The following is a 20,931-nucleotide window of genomic DNA, read 5'->3' as shown; positions in this document are numbered from 1 at the left end:
GTGAAAATTCTCATTTAAAAAAAATATTTTTCTATGCTTTTTTTCTTTGTGAAATTTTCATTATACATGTATTATAATTTTTGTATTTGTTTCAGATATTGGATATTGTGTTCTAATATTTTTTAGGCTATTTTCTTTATGCTTTTTAGTTTTGGCTGTTTCTTTTGAAATATTCTCAAGTTCCAAGATTCTTTCCTCAGGCATTTCTAATCTACAAATAAGCACATCAAAGGCATTTTTCACTTCTGTTACAATGTTTTCGATCTCTAGTATTTATGTCCGGTTCTTTCTTAGAACTTCCATCTCTCTGCTTACATTATCCATCTGTTTTTTTACCTGTTTTTTACCAATCCTTCTGTTTTTTACCTCAACTCCAGTTGAGCCTTTAGCATCTTAATTATTGTTGTTTTAAATTCTTGTTGTAATAATTTTAACACTCTGCCATATCTGAATCTGGTTCTTTTGTTTGTTCTCTCTTCAAACTGTGTTTTTTGCCTTTTAGTATGTATTGTAATTTCTTTTTCTTGATACCTGGAGGTGTTGTACTAAGTAACTGGAACTGCTATAAATCTCCCATCCAAGTACTAACCAGGCTCGACCCTGCTTAGCTTCCGAGATCAGACGAGACCGGGCACGTTCAGGGTGGTATGGCTGGAGACTGGAACTGCTATAAATAGATGTTTAGTAATGTGGTGGTGAAGTTTGTAGGGAGAAATATTCTGTAGTTTTGTGTGTTGTAAGAATCTTGCAATCCTTTTTTGATCTTATGCCTCTGGACTATCAACTCGACACATGCTTCTCAGTCCCTCAATGTACCTTTCAGTGTGACAGGATAGCTAAAGTAGACTGGAATTGAGTATTTCCCTACTCCTAGGTCAGTTAGTTTCTGATAAAACTCCAGCACGTTAGGCTCTGGTTAAACAGTTTCTCCTGAGGGACAGACCTTAAGAGAAAAGAGTGCTCTAGCCTATTTCAAAATGGTTCCTTTTCCCATCCCCTTGCTGGAAGCATTAGGGTTTGTTTGTTTGTTTGTTTGTTTGTTTTTTCCCTCTGAAATTCACTGTGAGAACCTGGTTGAGCTACTAGGGGTAAAATTCACAAAGTTTGAGGATGCTTAAAGACTGGGCCCCCTGGAGTTTTATGTCTCAGACTTGTTTGCTCTGAGTCTCTAGCAATTCATCAGTGTAGCTCAGGTTTTCCTACCCTGGCACTGGTTCTCAAAGAAGTTTGTGCTTGTGCTAAGTAATGATTCTCTGTATTTGCCTGTTGGTCTCCAATCTGGGAGGTAGCAACTTGCTCTGTGACTTCATTTCTCTGATGGATCTAAGAGGATTGTTGATTTTCAGTTTAACTTTATACTTGTTTAGAATGAAGTGTCGACTACTGGCTTCTTATGTGCCAGACTTATTCTCTTGTTTATACATGTACATTACCCTTCTAACTGGACTCTCTGGCTTCTGTCATCTTAGTCTCAAAATTGTTTCAACAAATTAATGTTTCCACAAGTCCATGCCATTTTGTATTAGTCCTTAATGAACTACAATGGATATCAGATAAAATCAGACACTTTTACCTTGTGTTTTTGATATCATTACTCTACAGGACATTATTTTAGCAATCTACCCATATCTCAGAGTACTCTATTGTTCATATTATGTGCCCATGTAGAAGATGTCCTTCCTTCTCAGTAAAGGGTATCATACTTTTTATTTGAGATGTGTTTAATTATTCACTGAAAGATTTCCATACTTGCTTTAGGGAATAATAGTCTTCTGTTCTCTACCTTTTCTTACTTTATATTGGCACACATAATCTAGCTATTTCTCTTCTCCCTCTTTTTCTTACAGACAGGCACATGCATACACACACACACACACACACACATATACACATATACATTATATTCACACTTAAGTTAACTTATGAATAAATATATTTACAGCAGTAGCTTTTAATCCTTTTTTACAAAAATAATCTTTGAATGACATTTATTGAGCAAATATTTACTGAGGCTCTATTGCTTGCCTGACACTAAATTATACATTGAAAATATAATGGTGACGAAAGCCTATGCAATCTGTGCCCCAGGAGTTTATAGACTAGTAAGATTTGCAAAACTTTCCTATTTTATAAAATAATCTCCTTATAAAACATGTAATATGACTTGTCACTCTGTCCTATGACACTCTAACTTGTCCTAAATAGTGCCCCAGGCTTAAATTTTATAAAGCATAGTTCTGAGCATCTAATTTTCTTAATTAAAAACCTTCAATATCTCCCTGTGTTTTATGATTGAAGACTAGTTCCAGCAAAGTCTCAACAGCATATTTGTAAGTTGCTTTTCTAGGTATACCTCACTGGATGGTGAATTTCCTGGCATATCTCATTAGACTGTGAATTCTATGAGGAAAATAACTATATCTCACACTTTTATTTTCATGCTACATGGCTGGTAACCAGCTGCTTCCTGTATCTCTCCAAATACTCTGGTTTCTACTGTGATGTTTCTTCCTCTAATTGGAATACCTCCTTCACCAAGTATCAAGTTCTATTGGAGATGCCAGCTCTTCTATAAAACATGTGTTGATCCCTATATCCAACCAAAAGTAATACTTCCCTCACCTAAATCCCTATAATAGTCCTCTGTATTGCTATGTATCTTAGTTTCAGGTTCAGAGCTTTGCATTCTGAGGATCTGCAGAATGATTAGTTTCAATGAATGGCACAGTGATTCAAGGCAAATAAATATATTATTAGGCAGAGATTGGAAAATAAAAAACAAAGAAAAAACTCCAAAACCCTGCATAAATGCATTCATACACATTTGATAAAAATGTTATCTTCCTGATTTTTTAGTTATTTACAGTTGAAACAGAGTAAAAAATTAGTAGTGATTCTGGAGTAATTTGAGCCTAATTCTGAGGCACATTATGAGGTCAAATTCCCCATGGGTTTAATGACAGAATTGCATGAATAAGAGCTTCAGAATCACCCCTAATTAAAATGATTGATTGGAAAATGCTATGTAGAAGACTCCTTTACACTAGCCCCAGAAAGAGCACTATTAAAAAAAACATTATAGTTACCAGAAAGGCCAAATTAAAGCTCATTCATTCCTTCATCTTTAGTACATTTTTGTTCTTACAATGGAAAGTATGGAACATATCCCTAAGAATACCACAATTCAGTGAGGACAGTGAAGAACTATACAACTGAAAACTTCTGTACTTTCCCTGGAAGCCTTTCCATCCCTCTTACTGTAGTTCATCATTTCTATTCTATGCCATCTTAGTGGCCCTGCATGACTCCAATTGATATACTTTTCAAAGAAAATCGTGATGTGTTTATATGCATGTCACTTCCACTAATATGAGAATGTGTTAATTTCTTTTCATGTCTTCATCTTGAGTATTTAGCACAAGTTGATCCTGATAAGTGATCATTTTTTAAATTATATAAATGAATTAATAAAGGAATTAAGATGTGGTTCAAGAGAGCAAATAGAGAAGGAGATATTTGAGTTGATATAAAAGGCCTGAAGATGTGGTGGGGAGGAGAATATTCCATGAAAGAGAACATTGTTTTTTCAGTATCTAATAGACCGTTTACCTATAGTTGGTCCACAAAATAGGAACAGGATCTTAGGAAGAGCATCAAAAGACGTGAATTCTAAATCTAGATCTACTACCATGTTACTGAACTGGCCGCTTACAACCTCTGTTTTTTTCTACCTATAAATACCTCTAGAGTTTGTATTTATTTTATAAGGCTAAAGAAGGTTATATAGATAAAGGGACTTGGTCAGTAAAATTACTATTGGAATGAATGAATTTATAAAGTGCTCCAAGTCACACTGTGTCTAAAGAGAGTTAGCTTTTGATAAATCGGGGGCCTATAGTTATACACATTGAACTTAATAGCTTACTACGCAAAAAAAAAAAAAAAAAAAAAAAAAAAAAAAAGAAAAGAAAAGAAAAGAAAAGAAAAGAAAAAAACAGTCACTGCAAGTCTGAACTGGCTGGATGACTTATTTCTTCCCTTGGCATTTATTATGCACCTGGCTTTGAGTCATGGTTAAATACGTTTTCTCAAATAATTGAAATCCAGCTGACACTGAACCAGATCTCCATCCCAAACTGAAGGTATTTTAAAACATACTAAAGAGAACAAATAATGTGTTATTTTGAAAATGAGGGAACAAGACATATTTTGAAAGAGTTATTACATTCTTAACAGGCGAAAATATTGCCTTATCATTTAATTGAGAGCTCAGAGATTGTTTATATCACAGAGGTTCTTAGCTAAATGGTACCAAAGGCACTGTCTACAAACAAAATGGGCAAACCCTTATTAGTGTAAAGAATTGGGTAGGAAGTTTTGTTTCACTTTGTGTTGTTTTCAATTTTTCTATTTTGAGATATTTTCAGAACTGCAGAAGAGTTGCAAAAATAGTACAGAGTACTTCATTTTGACTCTCCTAATAATACCTTATATAACTGTAGCATAATTATCAAACTAAGAACTCAACCTTGTTACAATGCCATTAACTAAACCATACAGCTTTTTTTTTATATTTCACTTGGTTCCAGGATCTAATTTGGGATTGCACATTGCATTTAGTCTTCTTGTCACCTTATTATCTTCCAGTCATAAGAATTCCTCAGTTTTTCCTTGTCTTTCATGACCTTGAGAGTTTTGAAGATTATTGGATGGTTATTCTGTAGAATATCTGCCATAGGATTGTTGCTGTTATTGTTTTCTCATAACTACACTGGAGTTATGCATTATAAGGAAGAGAACTAGAGATGATGTGCTTTTCTCAGTGCATTGAATCAAGGGTACATGAGGTCAAATGAGGTCAAAATGTCTTATTTCGGCTACTGTTAATCTATCTTCTTAGTAAAAATGGTGGCTGCCAGAGTTTTTCTACTGTAAAGTTGCTAGTTTTCCCTTTGCCATTAATAAGTATTTAGAGTAGAGGCTTTGAGACTATGCAAATATCCTGTTCCCCTTAAACCTTGTCCACCAGTTTCAACATCTGTCAGTGGTGCATGTCTGCAGCTACTAAGCTATTATGTAATAATAAGAACTTTCAGGGATCCCTGGGTGGCTCAGCAGTTTGGTGCCTCCCTTCAGCCCAGGGCGTGGTCCTAGAGTTCCGGGATCAAGTCCCACATCAGGTTCCCTGCATGGAGCCTGCTTCTCCCTCTGCCTGTGTTGTGTCTCTGCCTCTCTCTGTGTGCCTCAAAAAATAAAATCTTTTAAAAAAAAATTTCTATTTACCTCATTGCTTTTACATTTGTTTGTTTTCATCAGTTGGACTCAAGAATATTTATTTTAAGTCTAGGATTATAATCCTATACCATGATTATTTATTTTGTTGCTAAAATTGCTCCAGCTTAAAGACACTAGGTATCTAGATTTTGTTGTTCTTTTAAATTTATTTTTATGAATAGTTTTAGATTTATAACAAAATTAAGAAAATGGTATATGGAATTCCCACATTCCCCTAGTTTCTCCTATTATTAACATCCTAATTAATATAGTATATTTGTTACAATTAACGAATAAATATTGATACATTATTATTAGCTAACATGTATAGTTCATTCAGATTTCTTTGGTTTTTAACCTAATGTCCTTTTCCTGTTACAGGATCCCATTAAGGATGCCATATGACACTAATTTTTTGCGTCTTCTTAGACATCTCTTAGCTCTGATAGTTTCTTAGACTTTCCTTAGTTTTGATAGCTTGATATTTTTTGAGAAATTCTTGTTAGGCATTTTGTAGGATGCCCTTCTTTGGAATTTGATGGATATGTTTTTCATAATTAAAGTGTAGTTAAGAGATTTGGGAAGAGGTAAAGTACCATTTTCATCATATCATATCAAGAATACGTATCATTAACATGACTGACCACTGCTGATGTTAACTTTGATTACCTGGCTGAGGTGGTATTTGTCAGATTTCTCCACCATAAATTCACTGTTTTTTTTTTTTTTTTTTAAATCCCTTTCTGTCCTTCAGTTTCTGGAAGGAGGTCACTATGCACAGTACACACTTGAGAGGAGAGTTAGGTTTCTTCTTGAAGGCAGAATATTTACATAAATTATTTGGAATTCAGTGAGGGAGATTTGTCTCTTCTTCCCTCATTATTTGTTCAAGTATTTATATTATTATAGAATCATAGATATTTATTTTATATATTGGGTTATATTACAATACTACCTTATTGTCCTCGAATTAGTTTGGCTTTGGCCATTGGGGGATCAGAAAGAAGTGAAGCTAAAAGATGGCCCTTTGACATATTCCCTCAATGGGGTTTGTTTTTATTGTGAAACTTCCTAACTTTCTGGGACTTTGGGATTCTCTGTAGTCATCTTATGTATATTTTGCCCCAGTTCTAGAATCAGTCTTTTCCCCCAAGGGGCAGTTCTGATTCCTTTAGAAAAAATTATGATCTGAGTTGTATGCTCATTGATGTACTCATTGCTACTGGGTTTCACTGATTTTATTTTTTTTAAGTTTTTATTTAAATTCTAGTTAGTTAACATACAGTGTAACATTAATTGTAGGTGTACAATTTAGTGATTCATCACTTCCATACAACACCCAGTGGTCATCACAACAAACACACTCCTTAATCCCCATCACCTATTTTACCCATCCCCTCCTACCCACCTTCTCTCTGATAACCATCAGTTGTTCTTTATAGTTAAGAGTGTGTTCTTGGTTTCTCTCTCTCTCTCTCTCTCTCTCTCTTTGCCTATGTTCATTTGTTTTGTTTCTTAAATTCCATATTTGAGTGAAATCATATGGTATCTATCTTTCTCTGATAGACATTTCTCTTAGCATAATACTCCCTAGCTCCATCCACATGATTGTAAATGCAAAGCTTTCAATTAACTTTTATGATTGAGTAACATTCCATTGTATATATATATACCACAACTTCTTTATCCATTCATCAATCAATGGACATTTGGGTTCTTTCCATAACTTGGCTACTGCTGATAATGCTATCAGAAACATTAAATTGCAGGTATCTCTTCAAATCCGCGTTTTTGTGTCCATTTGGTAAATACAAATAGTACAATTGCTGGATTGTAGGATCATTCTATTTTTAACTTTTTGAGGGATTTCTATTTTCTGTTTTTCAGAGTGGCTGCACCAGTTTGCATTGCCACCAAGAGTACAAGAGGCTTCCCCTTTCTCTGCATCCTCACTAACTGTTGTGTCTTGTGTTGTTAATTTTAGCCAGTCAGACAGGTGTGAGGTGATATCTCATTGTAGTTTTGATTTGTATTTCTCTGGCGATAGTGATGTTGAGCATATTTTCATGTTTCTGTTGGTCATCTGTATGTCTTCTTTAGAAAATTGTCTATTCTTGTTTTCTGCCCATTTTTTAAATTGGATTATTCAGTTTTGTGGTGTTGAGTTTGATAAGTTCTTTATAGATTGTGGATACTAACCCTTTACCAGATATGTCACTTGCAAATATCTTCTCCCATTCTGTAGGTTGCCTTTTAGTTTTCTTTACTGTTTCCTTTGCAGTGCAGAAGTGCTTTATTTTGGGCAGCCCAGGTGGCTCAGCGGTTTAGTGTTGCCTTCAGCCCAGGGTGTGATCCTGGAGACCCGGGATCGAGTCCCACGTTGGGCTCCCTGCATGGAGCCTGCTTCTTCCTCTGCCTGTGTCTCTGCCAGTCTCTCTCTCTCTCTCTGTCTCTGTGTGTGTGTGTGTGTGTGTGTGTGTGTGTGTCTCATGAATAAAAAAATAAAATCTTTAAAAAAAAGAAGCTTTTTATTTTGGTGAAGTCCCAATAATTTCTTTTTGCTTTTGTTTCTTTTGCCTCAGGAGACCTATCTAGTAAGAAGATCTACAGCCAATGTCAAAGAGGTTATTGCTTGTGTTCTTCTCTAGCATTGTGCCATCACAATGTGTGATGGCACAGGAAATGTGTTTCCTGTCTCACATTTAGGTCTTTCTTCCATTTTGAATTTATTCTTGTGTATGGTAAAAGTAGTCCAGTTTCATTCTTCTGCATGTTGCTGTCCAGTTTTCCTGAGCCTAAAGAGGCTGTCTTTTTTGCATTGGACATTCTTTCCTGCTTTGTCAAAGATTAGTTGACCACATATTTGTGGGTCCATTTCTGGGTTCTCTGTTATGTTCCAGTGATCTATGGGTCTTCTATTTTTTGTGCCAGTTCCATACTATCTTGATGACTACAGCTTTGAAATATATTTTGAAGTCCAGAATTGTGATGCCTCCAGTTTTGCTTTTCTTTTTCAACATTATTTTGGCTATTTGGGGTCTTTTGTGGCTCCATACAAATTCAAGGATTGTTTGTTCTAGTTCTGTGAAAAATGCTGGTGCTATTTTGGTAGGGATTGCCTAAATGCATGGGTTGCTTTGGGTACTATAGATATTCTAATCATAAATTTTCTTCCAATCCATGAGCATGGAATGTTTTTCCAATCTTTCTGTTATCTTCAGTTACTTTCACCAGTGTTTTATAGTTTCAAAGTATAGGTCTTTCATTTCTTTGTTTAGATTTATTCCTAGATATCTTATTGTTTTGGTGTCATTGTAAATGGGATTGATTCTTTGATTTCTCTTTCTGCTTCTTCATTATCAGTGTATAGGAATGCAATCAATTTGTACATTCATTTCGTATCCTGTAACTTTATCAAATTCATTTATCAGTTCTAGCATTTTTTTGGTGGTCTTTGGGTTTTCTATAAAATACCATATCTTCTGTAAAATGTGAAACTTTTACTTTTTCTTTGCCAATGTGGATGCCTTTTTATTTCCTTTTGTTGTCTGATTGCCTTGGCTAGGACTGTCAGTTCTATGTTAAATAGCAGTTGTAAGAGTGGACATCCCTGTCTTGTTCCTGATTGTAAAGGAAAAGCTGTCAATTTTTTCCCATTGAGGATGATATTATCTGTGGGTTTTTCATATACAGACTTTAGTATTTTGAGGTATGTTCCCTTTAAACCTTCTTTGTTGAGGAGTTTTCATTGCTTTTAGGACTGACTGGAGCAAAAACACATATCTGTGTAGTAAGTTGCATATATTCATATATCTATAAATATTTCTATGTGTAGCCATCTGTATTTACTTTAATCTAAACAGGAATTCATACTGATGTTTTGAATACTCATCCGTTACTACATAAATCATTTTAGCCTTCTCCCATTTACTTACTTATCTGTAATCACACACTCATGTAGGGAGAAATCTGGCTCCTGTCGTTCCTCATTCACTTACTTACCTATTTAATTCCAGAATACATCAGAGTTGTTAATTAATATCCATGGAAACAACTATATCACCAAGAATACAACTATATCAACAAGTATAGTAAGGTACTATACATAAGCACTGTACTATAATATAGCCTTAAATTTTACAGAATTTGCTAATTTCCAAAGTACCTCAGTCAACACTATTTCTCCACACACTTCAGTAAGGTTGTTTTCTTCATTTTTGATGTTAGATTCTTTGCCACAGTCTTTATTTCTTCCCGGATCCTTTGAACTCCTTTGTGTTTTCTTTTTTAATTTGAATAAATTAAAGCTTATAATTAAACTATAGTGTTCTATGAGCTTTGACAAATGCAAAATGTCCTCTATCCATCATCACAGCCTCCTACAGAATAGTTTCACTGCCTGAAAAATTCCCTGTGATTCACCTATTTAATTCTTTATCTCGTTCCCCTCCTCCTAGCAACTTATGATCTTTATGTCAATTTTATACTTTTGTGTTTTCCAAATTGTCATTAACTGAAATTAGAAAATGTAGCTTTTTTTTTTCAAGCTGGCTTTTTGCATTTAACAATATGTATTTAAGTTTCATATCTTCTTGTGTCTTGACAGGTCATTTCTTAATTTTTATTTATTTATGATAGTCACAGAAAGAGAGAGAGAGAGAGAGAGAGGCAGAGACACAGGCAGAGGGAGAAGCAGGCTCCATGCACCGGGAGCCCGATGTGGGATTCGATCCCGGGTCTCCAGGATCGCGCCCTGGGCCAAAGGCAGGCGCCAAACCGCTGCGCCACCCAGGGATCCCCGACAGGCCATTTCTTATCACTGAAAAATAACCCGTTATATAGATTCACTACAGTTTATTACCATTAACCTATTGAAAGACATGTGGGTTAATTTGTTTTGGTGATTAATAGTAAAACTGTGATAAACATTCACATGCAGATTTTGGCGCGCACATATATTCTACAATTAGTTGGGTAAATACTTGGGGTGAGATAGATGCATTCTTGAGTAAGAGTATATTAACTTTGTAAGAAATTGCCAAATTATCTTCCAAAGTGGCTAGCCCCATCACATTTTGCATTACTACTAGCAATAAATGAGTGTTCTTGCTGTGCTGCATTCTCACTAATGTTTGGTATTGTCAGTTTTTTTTTGTTTTTTTTTTTTTGTTTGTTTGTTTGTTTTTAATTTTAACTCTTCTAGTAGGTGTGCAGCAGAGTCTGGTGGTTGCTTTTCTTTTCTTTTTTTTTTTTAAGATTTTATTTATTAGTGAGAGACACACACACAGAGAGAGGCAGAGACACAGGCAGAGGGAGAAGCAGGCTCCATGCAAGGAGCCCGATGCTAGACTCGATCTGCGACTCCAGGACCATGCCCTGGGCCAGAGGCAGGCGCTAAACCGCTGAGCCACCCAGGGATCCCCTGGTGGTTGCTTTAATTTGCAGTTTCCTGATGACAAATTATGAGAACATCTTTTTACATGCATTTTTCCATGTGTTGGTTTTCTGTTCAAATCTTTTGCCCATTTTTAAACTGGATTCTGTTCTATTATTTCATCTTTATAGGTTTTTGCCACAAGGCTTTTATCAGATATGTATCATAAAAATATTCCCTCCCAAGTCTGTAGTTTGTCTTCTTGTTCTTTTAGTAGTGTCTTTCTCAGGATATAATTTTTTTTAACTTTAATGAAATTCAACTTAAATTTTTTGTCATGTGTTGTGCTTTAGATATTGTAGCTAAAAATTCTTTGCCAAGTGTAAACTCATTGAGATTTTCTCCAATGTTTTCTCCTAGAATTTTATACTTTTTCATTTTCTATATAGGTTTATAATTCATTTTGAGTTAATTTTTGTGAAAGATGTAAGGTCTGTGTCTTAATTCATATTTTTGCATATGGAGATACAATTATTCCAGCATGAATTGTTGAAGAAGACTATACTTTCTCTCCTGAATTACCTTTGTTCCTTTTTGAAAGACAAGTTAACTATATTGTGTGGGTTTATTTCTGGGCTTTTTTGCTCCATTGACCTATGTGTCTAGCTTTATAGTAAGATTCTTGAAGTCAATTAATGTTAGTCCAACTTTATTCTTCTTAAGTATCATATTATTCTGATTCTTTTTAATATATATATATATATATATAGAGAGAGAGAGAGAGAGAGAGAGAGAAAGAGAGAATCAGTTTGTTGACATCTACAAAAAAAGCTTTCTGGGATTTTGATTGGGGTTACATCAAATTTGCAGATCAAGTTGGGGACAACTGACATCTTAAAAGTATTAAGCCTTCCAATCAATGTACACTGAGTTTCTCTCTATTTGGATAATCTTTGATTTCTTTCATGAGAGTTTTGGAATTTTCTGCATGATGATCTGGTACATAATCAGGTTTAAAACTACTTTATTTTTGATGTTATTGTAAATGGTACTGTGTTTTAATTTCACATTCCAGTTGTTGGTTGCTGGCATATAGAAAAGCAGTTGGCTTTTGCATAATAATCTTGTGTCCTACAATCTTGCTATAAATGCTTATTAGTTCCAGGAATATATTTGTTGATTCTTTGTGCTTTTCTATATAGATAATCATATCAGCTGTGAACAAGGACAGTTTTATTTATTTCTTCTCAGTCTGTATACCTTCTATTTTCTTATTGCACTGGCTAGAACTTCATGATGCTGAATAATAGGGATATTCTTACTATCTTGATCCCAATTTTAAGGGAAAATAATCTAATTCTCAGCCGTACATAAGGAATTCTCATTCCTAGACATAATTTTTCTAGGCATATTTTTTTAACAGATGTTCTTTATAAAGTTGAGGAAGTTTGTCTTGAGGTGGTTTGTGGGATTTATTCATTTGATCATCTTGCTTTTTAATAAAATTATGGGTAAAGTGTCATCCCTGAAAATAAACAACTATAGGAAGTTTCTCAGAAGAACATTAGTGGAAAGTTACTCCATTTTTATGAAAAAGAAAAAGTTCAAAAAAAATTTATCTCTTAAAAACTCACTTACTGCCCTCTTTCCCCATAAAGCTCTTTATGAAATGATAGGCTGACTGGCTGACAGCCCCTCTAGTTTCTGTTAGCAGGTTTGCTTAAGGCTCTTTTTTTTTTTTTTTTTTTTTTTAAGCTTCTTTATTCTTCGCAAGCTCCAAAAACTTTATATAATATAAAACACAAATCCAGTCATATTTTAGCATCATGCTCCTTAAATATATGCATTTTCCCTCCATTTCTCTTGAGACCCCAAAATAGTGGAACTTATACAAAAAATTGGTTTTAAAATTTGTTATAACCTTTACTAGCCATATAACGTGGACTATTTATTCTTTCTGATCTTAGGTTTCCTAGGGGATGCATATTCTCTTTCTGTATTATTCTCTTTTTACCTTTTGCTACTTTTGAATACAAAGGTAAAACTTATATAAAATATATGATACATAATAACTTTTCAGTAAATATTAGTTTTCCCTTCTACTTTAAAATAATGGTTTAATCTGTCTGAATTTAATTAACAAGTAGTACAATGATAGAAATTTAGATTCTATGGCAATTTTCTGAGGAAGTCTCATCACTGACTAATTTACTCCAATAAATATGAGTATCTTTTATATGAAATATGATATTTTACTAAAAAAGGGCCATACTGCTCTGAAAACATATAGAAAAATAAAATAGAGTTTGATATATACTAAAGCAATGAGGTCAGTGTATGGGGCAAAGTAATTTTCACAGAGAGACGGAAACACAGAAAAACAAAAGGGTCCTCTTTGAAATTGAAAATAAGCATATTATATATTATATAATGCGTATAATATATATGTGTGTTTGTCTATAAAATCACTTTAATGAGATTGTCACTGAGTCAGTGACAGTAAAATAAAGTATAAATAAAGGCAAAAATATAGATGAAGAGAGAATGTACTGGTCTCCTATGGATATAAAGGACATGTGAATTCAGAGAAGACATTGACAGAGTCCCTGAAAACTCTGCTCAAGGAGTTGTGTTGAACATAAGTTTCACCTGTGACTTCTCATTGTAGAGAAGGACTGAGTTGACATGGGGACATTAACCTCATCAATGTCCTAACACTCTGTTCTAATCTCATACTACCTGGACTACCTTCTGATTATAAACTGACTCCCTAAGTATTCTACTTACAGGGATAATATGTACTGAATTGGAGAACTGAATTGGAAAATTCCTCTAAAGGAGGGGGGGGTGCAGAAAAAGATTTTGCATTCAAAGTTTACTCATTACTATCATGAGCTGTTTAATAATGAATATGTTCTTAAGAGACGGAGATAGTCTTAGAATGCCAAGAGATGAGGCTTTTAAGCTCTCAAAGACTAGGTATTTTTATGAAAACTCATTAAATTAAAGCTATTATTGCTTGGATTACTTTCTTGAAGAACTGGGCCAAGGAGGCAATGCTTTTCAGTTAGAGTTGATGAACGGTATGAAACATGTTTGGGGGGGGTACTGGCATGACTGGGGAAAGGAGTGTGAGAGTTTAAATGTTCTGAGGTAAAATAGGGAAGGGGAGTGGGAGAGTGAAGTTTTAAGAGAAATGGAAGCTAGCAAGGTAAGCTGGAGCCAGAGAATAAATGTATGTCAGGTAAGAGATTATAGACAGTAGAGAGTTTTCAGAGCAGTTTATGCTGAGGAATGATCCAACCAATGTTTGTTATCTATTGCTAGATAACAATGGCATTAAAATGTATTGGCTTTAAACAGCAACCATAAACACTGGGAGATGTGATTTATTGAGCCATCAAAGTCTACCATTATGAGCAGTCCTTTGGTTTGAGGGGAAAAAAAGTCTAGTGACAAGATAGAAAATATAGTGGATCAGAGAGAGACCTGAGAATAAGAGATCAACTAAAATACACATGTAGTGTAGGCAGGAATTTGAGTAAAAATTCTAAACCTGGACTGAGAACCATAGTCCTCAGAGAATCTTATGAGAAGAGGAAAACAATAATAGGAATATATTTCTAAAAAAAAAAAAAAAAAAAAGGAATATATTTCTTTTGACCTTTAGTAGCCAAATGCCTCCCCTTTTCTAGATCTTGGAAGTATAGGGAATCAGGGTTGTAAAGAGAATTGGTTAAAGTTAAACCATACATTTTACTTAAGGAATCTTAAAATTTCTTCAAAATATTATTTTTTTATTGCTTTTTACTTTGCTTTACCCTTGCCACATTTCTGTTCCTTTCTGTAGCCTAACCCACTAAATTGTCTACCTCACTTCCACCTAAGCCAAGACAGTACATATTGACCTCAAGTCTGAGAAATTCTTTAAAAGTAGAACAGGAGGTATGAAGGATGTTTATAATGGTATTTTCTTCCACATTTTCATAGCCATTACTACCTGTGACAGATGCTCAACCACTGAGCCACCAAGGCACCCCAATCTGAACTTCTTATGAGATCTTTGATTATTCCTGATTTGGGATTTCTGGCCTGATTAGCCTGTAAAATCTGGATTTTGCTGATTCTAATACCAATAAAACAAGTACCTTATATGAAAAGGAAAATGAATCAAATAAATGAAATGAACATATGGGAAAGGTATTAACTAGTTGTCCAAGGAGTGTCAATGCTTATAAAAGATATAAGAGCTGGAAGAGATTTTTAAATGTAAGTCGAACCCATTTATTCTGTAGATGAGGAGAGCTACTACTTGGCCAGAGAGGTTAAGTGGCTACAAATTACTAAACTACTATTAACAGAGCTAGGTTTGAATTTGTTCAGTTACGAGTACTTTCTGCTCACTTATATGACTTAGGAGAATTTTTGCATTAAGTTTTCGGGGGCTATAACTTTGTTTTCACCAAGGATGGTCACTGATTACTAAAATAGATTCACAGGAGCAATGGAGCGATCTCACATCTCCCTCTCGCTCTGCCTCTCTCTGTGTGTTTCTCATGAATAAATAAATAAAATCTTAAAAAAAAAAGTTCAGATTGATGTCAAAGATGCTAGAGTTACCCACAATCAGAGAAGATTTTGGATGAACACCTAAGGGGCCAGAACTTTTTGGATTTGAAATTCTTGCCATTATCCCAAATAAATTTTCCATAATAAATCTGTTGTATGAAAAAATGATAACACTTTGCATTCGTATGAAATATAAATATGAACCAGATGTTATTTTAGAAGTTTAAAAATTATTTATATTTTCATATACCAGGGAAAAATCATAAGAGGTCTTAATATATGTCTTAATATAGACAAAAAATTTAGTATATGTCAAGTTTTGACATAGATGAAACATAAGGTGTGTGATAATATATGTATTCATTTATTCCTTTATTCATCACAAATTCTTTGAATGCTTACTGCATGCCAGGCAATGTGTTAACTGCTATGAATAGAAAGGTAATTAAGTTGCTGCCTTCACAGTAATAACATTTCAGGAAGAAAAACTTCAAAATCATATAACAAGTTTTATGAGATACCTGGAGAGAGAACACCTAATTGGGACCTGGTATGTTAAGAAAGCTGTCTGGAAAAGTTACATCTTAACTGAGGCAAACTGGTATATAATACAGTGTTTGAAGCAGAGAAGAAATCATACAAAAGTCGAAAACCCAGGGATATGATAAGGAATTGGATCTATATCAGCCTAGGCTGAGTATAGAGCACAGTGAGGGAATTGTTAAATAGAATTAGGCTGGAGAGGTCAGTAAGGAATACCCTGTAGATACTAATGTTATTCCTATTTTATAGATAAGAAACAAAGGCAAGGGTGAGTAAGGGACAGAGCCAGGATGGAATCCAAACAACTTAGCCCCAGTGTCAGTACTCTTAACCACTAAGGTAACTGAGGCCATAGGAAGATTAATATGTGACCCAAGGGAAGTAAGCAGTGATGATAGAAGCAGTCTCAGAGAGGACCTAGGTCTCTCCACTATCACCAATATTTCAGAGATTGAAAGAAAAAGAAGAAAACATACAAGAGACATGTTAAGAAGTAGAGGGTAGAGAAACAGCGTCTGTATTATAATGCAAAAAACCCCCAGTATATTCTAAGTTATAAGGTGTAGTTAATCCTATCAAATTCTGTTCAGAAGTTGGTGAAGATCAGTTCTAAAATGCACTCATTGGGCTTGAAACATAATGAACTGAACCCAATTGTGAAAAGTTTTATATATCATGCTAAAGGGTTTGGCTCTTGTTCTGTGGTCCAGTGATTGTCTGAGTTTTGTACATCAGGAGTAAAGGCCAGACAATAGCTAAGAGATGTAGATTGCCCAGTATTTTGGATAAGCTCCTAAATCTACACTGAGAAGTGTAGCTATTCTGAACTTCTCATACTGTTTACTTTCTTGAGGAAGATTCTACGTTGTAACCTAGCCCCTGAAACACTGGTATTTGCAACATGAAAAAGCTTTTCATGATGAGTTTAAAATGACTCAGTTTGGCAGTTATGTTCAGTAAGACACTAGCAACTCTAGGACATAGTTGGAAATAAAGGGCTTCCCTACACTTTGCTGTTTAGTTAGAAATGTGCTATTTTTTTCCTATTGCTTAGAAACGATACTTTAATATGTCTGTAATTTTAAAAGCCTTGGAGGAGGGGTTCCAATTGAAAGTGTTGGGTTTGTGTGTTTGTTTATTTATTTATTTATTTCAAAGAATTACAAAGAATAGAGGGGAAAAGGCATTGTTTTCTGTCTGCTACTTTTCAAAAAGCCATAATTGAGCACAGCTGTGATATGACACAGAACTAAAACAGGAAATGAGTGTTTCGATAATTCTACATTTCCAAAGCACTTCTTTTGAATGTCTTGGTGGAAATACCAACAATAATACCTTTTGAGATTAACTGTGAAGGGATGAATTTAACTTAGCAAAGTATTTCAGAAGACCCCATTTTCAAAAAGGTTCTGAAAAAGATGTTTTTTCTCTAAACTGTCAGGATACACCAAACATAATGATAAAAGCAAGAAAAAAAAGTGAGTGTAGAAAATAGAGAAAAAGGCTGTTGTTCCAAGCAGAATTTCCTTCCATGCATTGTGGCTGCCAAGTACAATTTTGCATTTTTTGATTTAAGAGCAATCTTCTCTAGATCATTTCTTCAGTGGGAATGTGGAATGTGGCCAGTGATGAAGTGCCTGGACTCTTGAACCAAGTTTTTAAGCACTTTGCAATGATGCAGTTCAGGAAGAGATTTTTTTTTTTTTTTAGGACTTCCAATGTCAACAAATTTTAAAGCTAATAGCAGCACTATGTCACACACATCCTCTCCTACCACTACCTCTACTTGTTCTCTGTATTTATTTGGATTACTGACAGATAACTCTGACCCAGTGGCCTCATTGCTGGCAGCATAAGAAAACCTTTGCTTTAGATCATTTGACTATAATACTTTTGGTCATAGATTCTTGGGTTTGAGTGAGCTGTAAAGTGTGAGTAATATTTGTAATTACTTTTTTTCCAACAGGTTTCATTGAGAAACCAAAAAATTAGAACCATTTTCATCTTGTTTTCTTCTTATGAAATTTATCAGTCTCTTAGTTAAGTTTGAAAAGCATTTATTGAGCACATAGGGAGTCCCAAGCACTGTGCTATGTTGGTAACACAAAGATCTCCCCCAAATGGTAATGGTTTAACATTAAAGTCTGCAAATTTTTCTGCAGATGGTCCAGTTATACATAATTTAGGCTTTGTGGGTCATATATAGTCTCTACTACATGTTCTTTCTTATTGTCTTACTACCATTTAAAGTGTAAGAACCATTCTAGGATTGACAAATTATACAATAACAGATCCCTGGTTAAATGGGTAAATAATACATAAAAGATGGTTTTTTTCAAAAGTGGAAAAACAATACATTGGGCCATATCATAGTGCCAATAGTTGACCGTTTTTAAAGGCAATTTCATGTGATTCAACCTATTACATAAGTAAGTTCTATGCAGTTGTATATACTTGTTATAATATTAAATATAAATGCTACCAGGCAATATCTAATCAGAAAGATGAATTTTGATTTACATTTTATTTTAACTTTTCTTATTGAGGTATAATTAACATACAACATCGTATTAGTTTTAGGTATATAATGTAATGATTTGTTATCTGTATAAATTATGAAATGATCACCACAATAAGTCTAGTTAATATTCATTACCATACATAGTTACAATTTTTTCCTTGTAATGAGAAACTGTAAGATCAACTCTTTTAACAACTTTCAAATGTGCAATGTAGTATTATTAACTCTAGTCACCCTACTGTACATTACCTCCTCAGGACTTACTTATTTCATAACTTTTGACTTTCTTACCCATGTTCCCCACACTGTGCCTCTGGCAACTACCAATCAGTTTTATGTTTCTATGAGTTTATTTACTTGTTTTTGTGTGTGTGTGTGTTTTTCATCCTTTATTTTTTGGATTTCATGTGTAAGTGACATCATATAATCTTTCTTTTTTGTGACTCAATTCACTTAGCATAATGCCTTTAATTTCCATCCATGTTCTTGCAACTGGCAAAATTTCATTCTCTCTTTAGAATAATATTCCAGTGTGTGTGTGTGTACATATGTGCACATTTATCCATATGTCTGTCACTTAAGTTGTTTCTATATCTTGGCTATAGTAAATAATGTTGCAGTGAACATGGGAATAAATATATCTTTTGAAGGTGCATTTGTTTTCTTTGAATAAGTACTCATAAAAGTAATTGCTGGATCACTTTTACAACTTTTTAAAGAAATCTCCATACTGGCTGGAGTAGCTGTACCAATTTACATTCTTAACAGTGCTCAGGGGGCCCTTTTTCCCCACATCCTTGCCAACACTTGTTATTTCTTGTCTTTTTGATACTAGCCATTCTAACAGGTGAAGTGATATGCCATTTTGGTTTTGATTTGCATTGCTCTGATGATTTGTGATGTTGAGCCTCTTTTCCTGTACCTCTTGGCCATCCCTATTTCTTTTTTGAAAAAAAGGTCTATTCAGATCTTCTGTCCAATTTATAATCAGATTGTCTTTCTGATATTAATTTGTATAAGTTATTTATATAGTTTGATATTAACCTCTTATATATGTTGCAAATATTTTTTCCCATTCAATAGGTTTCCTTTTCATTTTGTTGATGGTTTCCTTTGGTGTGCAGAAGCTTTTTAGTTTGGTGTAGGTCCACTTGTTTATTTTTGCTTTTGTTGTCTAATTGATCTTTTGATAAATAGAAGAGAAGAGATAAAATTCAAGTAGGCAAAATAGAGTTATGACAACAAATCTTCACTGTGGGCCTGAAGTATGAGGTTAATAGGACAAAGGTACTTAGGTAAATTTGGACTAGTATCTGGGACTTTATACCATTTGCTAAGAAGTTTAGACTCTGTCTTATAAGAGGAATTGAAGACCTACCTGGAGAAATAACATGATTCAATCAGTGTTCTAGAAAGCTAACTTTATTCAGGGCCATTTATTCCATATGGCATCATGTGCATATTAGTAAAGACATTGCTTTCTTAAGTGACTTTCCTTCCACACATTACAAAAATTGTTTTTAATATACTGATTTTCTTAGATCAAAGCATTTTGTCATCTGCTGGAAATTTGCCATAATAAACATAAAAAATTATAATGTCTCCTCTGTAAATGGTGCTCACGAGGTGTGGCATCTTTTATATGAGTTATATGCATGGCAGTTTTATCTTGGAAATAAGTATGAGGTTAATAGTAATGAGGAGAATAGTAACATTGAAGTAAATTTGGAAAATTAAAAAAAAATTAATAGCCAAGGCAAGAATGATGAGCCATCGGGAAGTAGAGTCATGGATGTTGTAAACACAGTAGCTGTATGAGTTATTGAGTGCAAAGATTAAAAAAGAGACATGACTCTAAGAATTGTATGAGACACCTGGCTGAAGAGCTTTGCCTTTAGCTATGAGAGGAAATGCATTGAGGAGTGGCAGGTTTAGAGAGAATTTAGAATTAAAATTTGGAGTTATTGGGATCCCTGGGTGGCGCAGCGGTTTGGCGCCTGCCTTTTGTCCAGGGCGCGATCCTGGAGACCCGGGATCGAATCCCACGTCGGGCTCCCGGTGCATGGAGCCTGCTTCTCCTTCTGCCTATGTCTCTGCCTCTCTCTCTCTCTCTCTCTCTGTGTGACTATCATAAATAAATAAAAATTAAAAAAAAATAAATAAAATTTGGAGATATTAAGTATTAATTAAGTGTGAAACATACAAGCACTTTCTAATAGATGTCTAGCACTCAAGAGAGGGGCTAATGATGAGGGGAGGAGCTAACATTGTGGAGTAATAGGAGGACCCCAGGCTTGCCTTGTACCTCAAACACAGCTAGATAAATATCAAATCATTCTGAATACCCAAGAAATTGATCTAAGGACTGACAGGAACAAACTACACAACAAGAGGGAGAGAGGAGGCCACTTTGTGGAAGGTAGGAAGTGCGGAGACATGACTTGTGGGAGAAATGGATCATGAGTGCTGCAGAGGAGAGGGAGCCCTGGTTATGGAGACAGAGGAGAGAGAGAGAGAGGAACATGTAGGGGATTGCACAAGAAAACATTTCCCCAAAGCCATTCACTGGGAAACTGAGAGAGGCTAATTTTTGTAAGTTTTCGGAACCACAGGGGGTCAAAAACAGGAGTTTTAGAAGTACATGGTATAG

This window comes from Canis lupus, chromosome 22, assembly GCF_048164855.1.
Source record: "Canis lupus baileyi chromosome 22, mCanLup2.hap1, whole genome shotgun sequence".
In the NCBI taxonomy this organism is placed as follows: Eukaryota; Metazoa; Chordata; class Mammalia; order Carnivora; family Canidae; genus Canis; species Canis lupus.
The sequence above is the reverse complement of the archived record's forward strand: the minus strand, read 5'-3'. Positions refer to the sequence as shown.